Here is a 12,937-nt window from a genome sequence, read left to right on the forward strand (position 1 = left end):
GGAAAGGGGAGGGTTGTGGGTGGGAGGGACGGTATTGGGGGGAAGCCATTATAATCCATAAGTCGTACTTTGGAAATTTATATTCATTAAATAAAAGTTAAAAAAAAATACTTGTTTGGTATTTACTGGGATTATTTAAATGTGTCATATACATATATGGCATAAATATTTTAAAATGATATTTCTTTGTATACATCTTACTATCCACCAGAGGACACAATTTCTGTATAGTAAGATAGGATTTCACTTTAGAATGAAATATTCAAGAGAGGTCCTACTTTCTTCTTGATTGTAGATGCATATATATGGCAAAGCTCATACAAAGTTGCTCAATTTTAGCAATTCACACTTTTTTCACTTTTTTTAAATCACAAATTTCTTAATGATTAGTATAGCAAACATCAATCTGGAGTGAATACTTTAATACTTTAATGTGATTTGGAAATTATCTTATTATGAGGTGCCTGGCAACCTAATGCCATCTTTGTTGTAAATGTTATTAAAATATCAATGAAATACCCATGGTAAAAAGGGAATAGTGAGATAACTGTGCACCCTTTTGTTTGTCAAGAATGATGACCTGTAAGAGCCAATATTTCTGAAATAAGTTTATTATTTATAAATAAAGACATGACAACTACTGTTCCTGCAATTCATGGTGGCATAAATAAAAAAATGAAATTTCCGAGACTGATCACAATGGTGGATTAGGGAATGACATACTATATGAGGCTAGAGATAAATAGATAAAAAAAGAAAAGGTGTAGGAAGTGCACTCTCAGGGAGAATTTGAGAGACAACCACACTGGAAATCCTACAAGAGGAAGAAGAATGCCATGGACCTGTGTGGAGGGTGCAGATGCTCATCACAAGCAAGAACACAAGCACAGCTGCTGCTGCAGAGTGTTGGAGCTGGCGGCATCTTGAAGGTGGAGGTGAGCAAGACTGCAGCAACCACAGGAGAGCATGGCATGAGTCCAGACTGGAGCTCTGGGGGCTAGTAGTTGCTAGTGGCTGCTCACAGACCCAATGGATATAGAGGGGGCACATTTATTTCACCCCAATTTTCCTGCAATAGCACCCACTGCCAAGCTGAGAAAATGCAGGTACCATGTTGGGTTTGGGCGGGAGCTGTGAAAGCCTTTGTGTACAAGCAAAGGAACTAGCTGAGACAGGTGCCATCTGCTCTGCAGTACCGATGGCAGTGGGGAAGAGAGGGCAACATTCAGAGAGTGGCTCTTGTGTACACATGTCATTCAGAGATTCTAGTGGAGGGAACAATCCACAGTCCCTACTGATTTTGAGCCTGGCTGGGAGGTGGCTGGGCAGCTACAAAGGATGGTGAGGTGCCCACAGCCTCTCAGGCTCAAGATGCATAGGCAGAGCTGGCTCAGGAAACATCTGCCTCTCTGTTACTGGAAAGGCTGCAGTGCAGAATGAAATCTCTTCACCAGTGACTTTGGGAACACTGTATGCTGAGACTGGGATGGGAGTGGGGCTCAGTGGTTACTTGAGAGAGTGCAGGGTATAGCTTGGGGTCTGGGCAATGATTGGGGGTGGCTCCACATGCGCAGAGCTTCTTGGTTGCCTACAGCAGGTCACTGCAGTGAAAAACATTCTCATAGTGAAAAATGAACAAATCATTTGTGTGGTTCATACAGTGGAACAGATGAGTGTTGAACACACTGGGGCCTAACACCCCACCATTGAGATCTGCCACACCCAGCTTGGGTGTTACCCTGAATACTTGCCAAATCCTGGAGCACTGACCAGAGCTCCTTGGACACACACACCACACACCTCTCGGTAGTTACTGAAAGTAAAGACATTCTACAAAGCCACAGAGGCATAGTTTAAAGATAAAAGACATCAGAGGAAAACAAAAACAAAAACAAAAACAAAAAAATCAACTCAACAAATGCCTAAAAACAAATAAAAAAATTCAAGAAACAGGAAAAAAGAAGATATCATGACACCCCCCTCCGAAAGGAGCACAAAAACATTTCAATATCAGCATGTGAAGATGAAGAGATTGAGGAAATGCAGGAAATGGAATTCAAAAAATTAATCATAGGATTACTCAAAAGCAATTGGAAACAAATCCACAAATTAAAGAAAACCAAACAGAACATGGATGCAAATTTTTCCCATGGAATTTAGATTTTAAAGAAAAATCAAAATTAAATATTAGAAATAAACAATTCAGTAGAGCAAATCAAAATGCTGTGGAAAGCCTTAACAGCAGACTTGGCAAGGCAGAATAAAGAATATCTAAACTAGAAGACAAATCTTTGGAAATCTTACACTCAGATAAAAAAAAAACTGAGAAGAAAATAAACTTAAAAACAATGTTAAAGATAAATGGAGAGGCGGTGCTTTGGCACAGCAGGTAAAGCCACCACCTGCAGGGTCAGCATCCCATATGGGCGTCAATTCTAGTCCTTGCTGCTCCACTTCCTATCCAGCTCTCTGCTATGGCCTGGGAAAGCAGTGGAAGTTGGCCCAGGTCCTTGGGCCCATACACCCATGTGGGAGACCCAGAAGAAGCTCCTGTCTCCTGGCTTCTGAGCAGAGCAGCTCCAGCCACTGCAGATAATTGGGGAGTGAACCAGTGGATGGAAGACTACTTTCTCTCTCTGCCTCTCCTTCTCTCTCTGTGTAGCTCTGACTTTAAAATAAGTAAATAAATTTTAAAAGAAAAGATTAATGGAATACTATCAAACAACCCAACATATGGGACTTGGAGTTCCTGAAGTTGTGGAAATAGAGAATGGACTAGAAGGCCTATTTAGTGAGGTAATTATAGAAAACTTCCCCAATTTAGAGAAAGAAAGACATGCCTAAGTAGAGGAAGCACACAGAACTCCTAACAGACATGGCCAGAGAAGATCCTCACTATGACACATATTAGTCAAACTCTCCACAGTAAAACATAAACAAAATATTCTAAAGAGTACAGGAGAGAAAAGCAGGATTACTTTCAGGGGATCTCCAATTAGACTCACAGCTGACTTCTCATCAGAAACCCTGTAGGCTAGAAGGTAATGGCAAGATATAGTCCAAGTCTAAAGCAAAAAGTTGTCAACCAAGAATGCTCTACCCTGCAAAACTCTCATTTATGAATGAAGGTGAAATAAAGACCTTCCATAATAAACAGAAATTGAAAGAATTTGTTGCCATTCATTCAGCTTTACAAAAGATATTTAAGGATATGTTACACACAGAAACACAGAAAGATAGTCATCATTATAAAAGAATGTGAAGGCAGAAAAATCTCCCAGTAAAAGTACAAAAGAAATCCAAAGTAAACAACAGGAATATTTATGAAAAAATGGTAGGACAAACTCATTATTTATCAATAGTCATTTTGAATGTAAATGGCTTCAACTCTCCAGTTAAAAAATACAGACTAGCTCAATGGATTAACAAACAAGACCCATCTATTTGCTTCCTATTAGAAAACATATCACCAACAAACAGACATGCAGACTGAATGTAAAAAAATAAAAAAGATATTCCATTCTAAGGGAAAGTAAAAATGGTTAGCAGTTGCCATCCTAACCTCAAACAAAATAGCCTTTAACACAAGAACTGTTAAAAGAGACAAAGAAGGGCATTTTTGTAATGCTTAAGGGATCAATTCAATAGAAAGATGTGACTATAATAGATGTATACACACATAATTACACGGGGCCTGGGTATTTAAAAGAAATACTAATTAATCTAAAGTTAGACATAGACTCCAATACAATAGTAATTGGGGACTTCAACATCCTACTTTCATCAATGGACAGATCAACTAGACAGAAAATTAGCAAAGAACCCACAGAGCTAACAGACACTGTGGAACAAATGGAGCTAACTGATACCTACAGAACTTTTCAACCCACAGCTGCAGAATACACATTCTTCTCATCAGTGCATGGAACTTTCTCTAGGATAGACCATATACTAGGACATAAATAAAGTCTCTACAATTTCAGAAAAATCAAAATCAGACTAAGCATCTTCTATTCACAATGGAATGAAACTGGGAATAAATAATTTGACAATCTCTAGATGGTACATGCACACATGAAGACTGAACAACATACTCCCTAATGAGAGTGGCTCATAGAGGAAATCAACAGAGAAATCAAAAAAATTCCAGAAATAAATGAAGACAATACATTATATCAAAACTCATGGGATGGCGCCGTGGCTCACTTGGTTAATCCTCCACCTGTGGCACCAGCATCCCATATGGGCACCAGGTTCTAGTCCTGGTTGCTCCTCTTCCAGTCCAGCTCGCTGCTGTGGCCTGGGAGGGCAGTGGAAGATGGCCCAAGTGCTTGAGCCCTGTACCTGCGTGGGAGACCAGGAGGAAGCAGGTGCCTCCTGGCTTTGGATCAGCACAGCGGCAGCTGTAGTGGCCATTTGGTGGGTGAACCAACGGAAGAAAGACCTTTATTTCTGTCTCTCTCTCTCACTGTCTAACTTTACCTGTCAAAATAAAATAAAAAATAAAAAAAATTCATGGGATACAGTAAATGCAATAGTTAAGAGGGAAGATTATAGCAATTGGTACCTACATGAAGAAATAGGAAAGGTACCAAATAAATGAGTTATCAATGCATCTCAAGAAGCTAGAAAAGAGAAACCAAACCTGAAATTGGTAGGAGGGCAGAAATAATTAAAATTAGAGAAGAAATTAAGAAAATTTAAATTAAAAAATCAACATAAGAGATCAGTGAAACGAAGAGATGGTTCTTTTAAAAAATTAACAAAATTGATACACCATTGGCCACACTAACCTAAATCAATAAATCAGAAGTGAAAAAGGAAATGTTAACAACGGAAATCACAGAAATAAAAGGAATCATCAGGAATTACTACAAAGAGCATACAGCTCTAATAAATTGAGGAGCCTAGAATAAATGGATAGATTCATACACATATACAATCTACCAAAATCAAGTCATGAAGACACAGAAAACCTAGACAGAAGAATAAAAAAGACGGCAATTGAGTCATTAATAAAGATCCTCCAAAGAAAGAAAAGTCCAGGACTGGACAACTTCGCTGATGAATTCTACCAGACACTTAAAGAAGAAATAATTCCAATTCTTCTCAAGCTACTCAAAACAATTGAAAGGGAAGGAATCCTCCCAAACTCCTCCTGTGAAGCCTGCATCATCTTAATTCCTAAACCAGAAAAAAGATACAATAGAGAAAGAGAAATATAGGTCAATATCCCTGATGAACATAGATGCAAAAGTCTTCAACAAAATATTAGCTAATCAAAATCCAATACATCTGAAAGATCATTTACCAGGCAAAGAGGGACTTATCCCTGGTAAGCGTGGATGGTTCAATATTCTCAAACCAATTAATGTGATACATCACATTAACAAACTGAAGAACCAAAACCATATGATTATCTCAATAGATGCAGAGAAAGCATTTGATAAAGACAACATCCTTTCATAATGAAAATATAAACCAAATTGGGTATAGGAGAAACATTCCTCAACACAATTAAGGCAATTTATGACAAACACATGGCCAGCATCATGTTGAATGGGGAAAAGCTGGAAATATACCCTATCAGATCTGGAAGCAGACAAGGATACCCTCTCTCACCATTGCTATTCAATTTAGTCCTGGAAGTTTTAACCAGAGATATAGTCCTGGAAGTTTAACCAAAGCCATCAGGCAAGAAAACAGAAATCAAAGATATATAAATTGGAAAGGAGGAAATCAAAATATCTCCATTTGCAGATGACATGCTTCTATATATAGGGGATCAACAGACTCCACTGAGAGACTATTGGATCTTATAAAAGAGTTTGGTAAAGTGTCAGGATATAAAAATGTCATGCCTGAGAAAGAACTTTTAAGATCATTCCCAATCACAAGAGCTCCAACAATAATTAAATAACTTGGAATTGATTTAACCAATGATGTCAATGAAAACACTAAAGAAATACAAGAAAATATTAAAATGGGAAAATTTTCCCTGTTAATGGATTGGAAGAATCAACATCAACAAAAAGTTCATACCACCAAAAACAATTTATAGATTGCATGCAATCCTAATCAAAATAGCACAAAATACACATTCTTCACAGACACAGAAAAAGGATGCTAAAATTCTTATGAAAACACAAGAGAATCTGAATCACTAAAGCAATCTTATACAAGAAAACAATGACAGAGGCATCACAATACCTGATTTCAAGACAAACTACAGAGGCCAGCACTGTGGTATAGAGGGTAAAGCTGCTACCTGCAGTGCCAGCATCCCGTATGGGTACAGGTTAGAGTCCTGGCTACTCCACTTCCAATCCAGCTCTCTGCTGTGGCCTGGGAAAGCAGTACGAGATGGTCCAAGTCCTTGGGCCCCTGCACCCATGTGGGAGACCCGGAGGAATCTCCTGGCTCCTTGCTTCAGATTGGCACAGTTCCGGCTGTTGCGGCCAATTGGAGAGTGAACCAGCAGATGGAAGATATCTCATTCTCTCTCTCTGCCTTTCCTTCTCTCTCTGTGTAACTCAGACTTTCAAGTAAATTAATAAATTTTAAAAAAAGACATACTATAGGACAGTTCTAAACAAAACAACCTGGTACTGGCACATAAACAGATGTATAGAGAATAGAAACTTCAGAAATAAATCCATGCATCTACAATGAACTATTCTTTCACCAATGAGCTAACATCAATCCTTGGAGCAAGAACAATCTCTTTAACAAATTGTGCTGGGGAACCTTAATCTCCATATTCAGAAATATGAAACTTGACCCATACCTTACACCTAATAAAAAATATCCACTCAAACTAGATCAAAGACCTAAATCTGTGACTTGATACCATTGAATTACTACAGAACATTTGGGAAACTGAAAAACACTGGCATAGGCAAAGACCTCTTAGAAAAGACCCAAAAGCACAGGCAATCAAAGCCAAAATTGACAAATGGGATTCCATCAAGCTGAGAAGCCTCTGCACTACAAAAGAAACACTCAGGAAAGTGAAGAGGAAAATGACAGAATGGGAGAAAATATTTGCAAACTATACAACTGATAAAGAAATCCAACATTAACAAAATAGTCCAGTTAAGAAATGGGCAAAGGACATGAATAGGAATTTTTCAAGAGACAATTCCGATGGCTAACATTAGTCGTGGAAGTTTTAACCAGAGCCATAATAAGGTTTCACCTCAGTCCAGTTGCAATGGCTGTCATAGAAAAACAAACAACAGCAAATGCTGGCAAGGATGTAGGAAAAATGGGAATGTAAACTGGTGCAGCGACTAAAAAGGACAGTATGGAGATACCTCAGAAATCTGAATATAGACTTGCCATAATCCAGCCAACCTACTCCTGGGAATTTACCCAAACCAAACAAAACCATTACATGAAAGGGTTTTTGGTACCCACTTGTTCATTGAGGCACAATTTACAATAACTAAGATATGGAATCAACCCAAATGTCCATCAATTGTTGACTGGACAAAGAAATTATTGTATATATACACTATGGAATACTACTCAGTTATAAGAATAAAGAAATTTTGTCTTTTGCAACAAGATGGACACAACTGGAAACCATTATACTTAGTGAAATAAGCTAGTCCCCAAAAGACAAATAGCATACATTTTCCCTGATCTAATATATCCAATAGGTTACCTAAAATGTATGTGTTGGAGTGAAATTAACATTTTAAGATTTGATGATTGTTTACAGCCCTTGTCTATTCCATAGAGATACAGTGTTTTGTTATTTTTTTTCTCTTCATACTATATTGAACTCTTTTACTTAGTGTAGGATTATCTATATGATCACTAAGCAAACTGAAAATAGATCATTGTAAAAACTGAGAGTGGGGAGGGCCAGTGCTATGGCTCACTTGGTTAATACTCTGCCTGCAGCGCCGGCATCCCATATGGGCACTGGGTTCTAGTCCTGGTTGCTCCTCTTCCAGTCCAGCTCTCTGCTGTGGCCTGGGAAGGCAGTGGAGGATTGCTCAAGTGCTTGGGCCCCTGCACCCACATGGGAGACCAGGAAGAAGCACCTGGATGCTAGCTTTGGATCAGCGCAGCGGCAGCTATAGTGGCCATTTGGGAGGTGAACCGACGGAAGGAAGACCTTTTTCTCTGTCTCTCTCTCTCTCAATGTCTATAACTCTACCTGTCAAAAAAAAAAAAAAAAACTTTAAAAAAATTAAGAGTGGAAACAAGAGAGGGAGGAGGAGGAAGTATTGAAGCATGGATGGGAGGGAGGTTAGGGAGGAAGTGTCACTTTGGTCCTAAATCTGTATGTTGAAATGCATGAAACTTGTATAACTTAAATAAAACTTAAACAATGACTAATTTCTTAATTTTTTGTGCTTTATATTTGATTCTTTTGGGAACACAAATGAAAAACATCCGATTCAAAATTAAAACTGTAACGTTAAGTTTAACAGTGCTTCTAGCACATTGAATAAACATTGGTTGAATCTATGTAAATGTGTGTTTGCTGCAGACTTTTGTTTAATATTACTTTATATCTGGTGATATACTATGATTATGAAGTTAAATATGTGTATAGTCTTATGCAAATACCAAGAGTAAAATGAATATTTTTAAGTTTCTTAAGTTCTACCACTCAGTGATAAATCTGTTATATATTTATTCCAGTTCTTCTCCTCATCTCTGTCTCTCTGGTTGGATAGAGTGATATATAAACCTATACAGGTATATTTAATCTGGTAATGTGAGGTGAGGAATTGTCTTATAGAAAAGAATATTCAAGCTTTACTTTTATTTGTTTCTAGCTGCAGAGTTTCACCAGTCACCTTGCACAGAATGTTTTGCACATTTCTAAAAACTCTTCTGGAAGTTTTTTTATACTGCTATAACAGCCCATAAGAATTAAAAACAAGAACTATTTTCTTTTACTTCGTCACCGATTCTGATCATTCAGTCTATTGGTCTTGAACTACAGCTTTGCTATAGCTGCATTTTTGTTTTTCAATATATATCTAAGCACATATTCAGTGTTAAGCACTGTTCTAGACCTTGAACATACAGTAATGGATAAAGTATGCATGATTTATACACTTTCAGTCAGCATTAGAGACATAGAAAAATGATAAAGATGAGATATATGATTAAAATGAATATAGTTTTTGACAAAAAAGAAACTTGTCTAAGATTAAGAAACCTTCCTAAAGGAAGTTACACAAAGTAGAATATCAACTAGGCCAAGAGTATCTGTGTGTGTGTAGTGTAGGGGTTGATGGAAAGGAGGCAAATAGTTTGTGGTTGGGATAAGGTTGTACATGAAACAGCCTTTAAACTAGAAAGAACACAAAAAATAAGCCACTATCGTCGAAATGCTTCTGATGAAAATATGATTACATACACAAGTATGATTATATCATTGGACTGTAGCATATCATGAAACATAATAATCTGAAGTCTGAATAAAAGTAGAGGGTAAATGTAAATATTTAGACAAAGGAATCCAATAATCAATAATTGTTTTGTCAATTTTATTGTAGAAAACTACCTTGAATGAAACTTCATCTAGGCTAGAAGATGACATGATGATCAAGGTAATGGTTTTAATAATGGTTAGGATGATGACAAATGAAATGTAGAGAAATTAATGGATTTAAGATATTTAGACTAAGAGCTAATATCATGATTTATTGAATATATGAGCTAAGAATAAGCACAGTGAATTGCAGATTTCATGTACACTAAGAACAAACCATGAGAATAGGCAAATTCTGAAAGGTTGTGGAAAAATGGAATTAAAATAGGGTTTTAATTTTTTCTTCTTTAAAAAATGTTGTATTTATATATACTGAAAAAATTTCATATATTTCATATATACAGATTTTTTTTTGGACAGGAAGAGAGGACAGTGAGAGAGAGAGAGACAGAGAGAAAGGTCTTCCTTTGCCGTTGGTTCACCCTCCAATGGCCGCTGCAGCCAGCGCGCTGTGGCTGGCGCGTTGTGGCCGGCGCGCTGTGGCCGGCGCACCGCGCTGATCCGAAGGCAAGAGTCAGGTGCTTCTCCTGGTCTCCCATGCTGGTGCAGGGCCCAAGGACTTGGGCCATCCTCCACTGCACTCCCGGGCCACAGCAGAGAGCTGGCCTGGAAGAGGGGCAACCTGGACAGAATCCGGCACCCTGACCGGGACTAGAACCTGGAGTGCCAGTGCCACAGGCAGAGGATTAGCCTATTGAGCCACGGCACCGGCCCATATATACAGATTTAAGAGCATAAATGATACTTCTCACCATACTTTCCATCCTGTCCATACTCCCACCCTCCCCTCTCCTTCCTTTCTTATTTTTTCTTCTAATTTTTACAATGACATACTTTATTTTATAATCACAAGCAAACTCTCCACCAAATAAAGATTTTAAATCAATGCACAATTTTTGCATAATATAAATTCCTATACACTGTTTGAAGACCCCTCTGAGCTTTGAATTTTTTGCTGAAATAAGGAGCATTGTGGGACAAAAAGTATGTTGGAGAACAATGGATATTACTATTTAAATATGAAGGACTGATTTACAGATGAAGGGATTAAATAGAAAAAGTGAATTTATGTTTAGAGGTCAAAGACAACTCTTCAAAGAAGGTACAAATATGCCAATTGTCTGTCTATAGATAGCAGCTGATTTCATAGGGATGGATGAGATTCTACCACGAAGACAAACAGATCTCAAATAGAATCTCAAATGACTCTAACATTCAATTATTATGGTCAAGTGGAAGAGTTGTTAAAGAAGCACCAAAATATGAAGATAGTAAGGAGAGCTTGATGTCATTCAAGTAAATGGAAAAGAACATTTAAGCAAAAGAGAAATTTCCTGATATCAAGCAATATCTGTTTCTGCTTTCTAAGCAGAAATAATGACAAAATCAGAGAGCTTGATTTCATTTTTAAAAATAAAACTGTCTCAATCAAAGAGCAATCTAAACAAATATGAAGTCAAACAATTTGCAGCATTTATAGGGAAAATAAAAGAGAAATCCTTTTCTCAATTTTTATTTGAAAAGAAAATATAAATTTAGACTTCAAAATGATGATGAATTTTCCTAGCATAAAGCAATACTAAGACATTCACATGAAAAAGTAAAGGATCATAACTTTTTTAGGTTATAGGTAACAGAGGGTGACATATTGGGACTGACGTGCATAACCAGGTCTTTTTGGGACATGCAACATAAATGCAAGCAATGTTTCCACAGACTAGATGTTTTTAGCAGAAAAATCAGTGTGATTCTTAATAATCTGGTTCTCTACAGTAGTGGAGAGACACCAGCCACAAGACATGCCGATGAAATTCATGGTTTTAGAAAGGTTCCCAAATGACTATCAAGGATAGAAGTGTACTTAACTGAAATCAAGGGGAGGAGATCAATCTTGCTAAACCAGACTACATGGAGCATAGAACTTGCTTTCAAGAACAACATTTCAAAGAGGCCATGTTTTCTTTGGCTCTCCTTCTCCAACTCCTAGTAACAGCGGAGCTTAAGATCAGCTGGCAATATAGAAGGAGAATAACCTTTTACCCAAGACCATTGTAGCATTCCAACCTAATGGGGACCCGAACAAGAAATAGGGAGAAAAGTTAGTCATAAATCAAGTATAGAATTCTGTTTATTATACTAAACACAGCATTCAAATTTTGAATAGAGACAATGCTTGAGAGCCCAATAAACTTGTATTGCTTCAGATTAAATAAAATGTAGCCTCAAGGATGCTTTGTCCAGTGGCTGGGGGAAATCTTTCTTACTGAATAAAATATAAAAAGACAGAAAAATAAAAATACCTGTAATGATTACAGAAGTTGTGCCCATTCAATTTAACAAAAAAAGGTATTATTTCAAAATGGAAGGAACGAAGCTGAAGTGAATAAAATAATTCAATTTTGAGCATGGGATTATGGTGATTTTATTTTTACCTCATATTTTATTTTCTAAATTGTATTCAGGGAGTGTTTTCTTCATATTTAAAAAATTAAATCTGCCATTTCTTTGCTTCTTAAAAATTTTACTTATTTAGTAGTTTATTTACTTGAAAGACAAATGGATAGAGAAAGAATGAGAAAGAGGTAGAGGCAGAAGGCAGAAGCCAGGTGCCAGGAGTCCAGGGTATAAATACAAAAAATTCCTTTCTGAGTTTTTCCCTGATGCTATCAGACAGAGGAAGCCTGGCTGACATCACCCCGCCTCAGAGGAAGGATTGTTACCAGGTAGAAGGGGCAGGACCCTCTGGAAGGTCATCAGGATCCAGGCAGGACGTTTGAAGTGCAGATACTGGGCTGCACCTGGAAGATTATTGGGATGACTTTGAGATGCGGATGCTGGACCTAGATGTCAATTCCTTAGGCCTTTGTCACACACACATAAGCTCATTTCTGACTTCCTACCTAACATTTCTAGATGCATTTTCAGGAAGTTGGATCAAAAATGAAGCAGCTGGGACTCCAACTGGTGCATCAATATAGAAAAGAGTTTTAACCTGGTGTGTTACAATGTTGGCCCCTATCTATTTTCTTTCTATAAATCATGGCTTGGGAGATAATCATACTTACATAAGCATGATTGTTTTATAATTTTTTAAAACACACTGATAGCTCTATCAACAATAAGGGAAAGAAGCAAGAGGAAGAGTGAGAAACTCAAAAGTCTCAGTTTTTCTATTATTGCATAAAAAGGGAAAGTAAACCAATAGATAATTCTATTATTATTAATCTTCATGTAGGTACATTTTAATTTAGCATATAATGTAATATTTAATATTTTAATTTTAATACAAATTTAAAATAAGAGGTACCAGAATTTACTGTAATAAATAGATAGAAAGTTCTAGCTGATCTCTTTGTTCTGCACTCTTTCTCCACCGTGCTGTTTTCCATCAATACTTTTTTCTTCAGTTTGAGT

The 12,937-nt window shown here is 37.2% G+C and overlaps 1 long non-coding RNA gene across 2 annotated transcripts in view; it reads left to right on the forward strand.

Moving 5' to 3' along the window:
- The window catches only part of LOC127493030 (uncharacterized), a 49,769-nt gene that overhangs the window by 15,073 nt on the left and 21,759 nt on the right, over positions 1–12,937 (forward strand). For both annotated transcript variants that reach the window (XR_007922951.2, XR_007922952.2), the window contains exon 2: positions 9,528–9,581. This is a non-coding gene — a long non-coding RNA (uncharacterized lncRNA). The remainder of the gene's footprint in view (positions 1–9,527; positions 9,582–12,937) is intronic.

The sequence above is a fragment of the Oryctolagus cuniculus genome, chromosome 5 (genome assembly GCF_964237555.1).
Source record: "Oryctolagus cuniculus chromosome 5, mOryCun1.1, whole genome shotgun sequence".
NCBI classification, from domain to species: Eukaryota; Metazoa; Chordata; class Mammalia; order Lagomorpha; family Leporidae; genus Oryctolagus; species Oryctolagus cuniculus.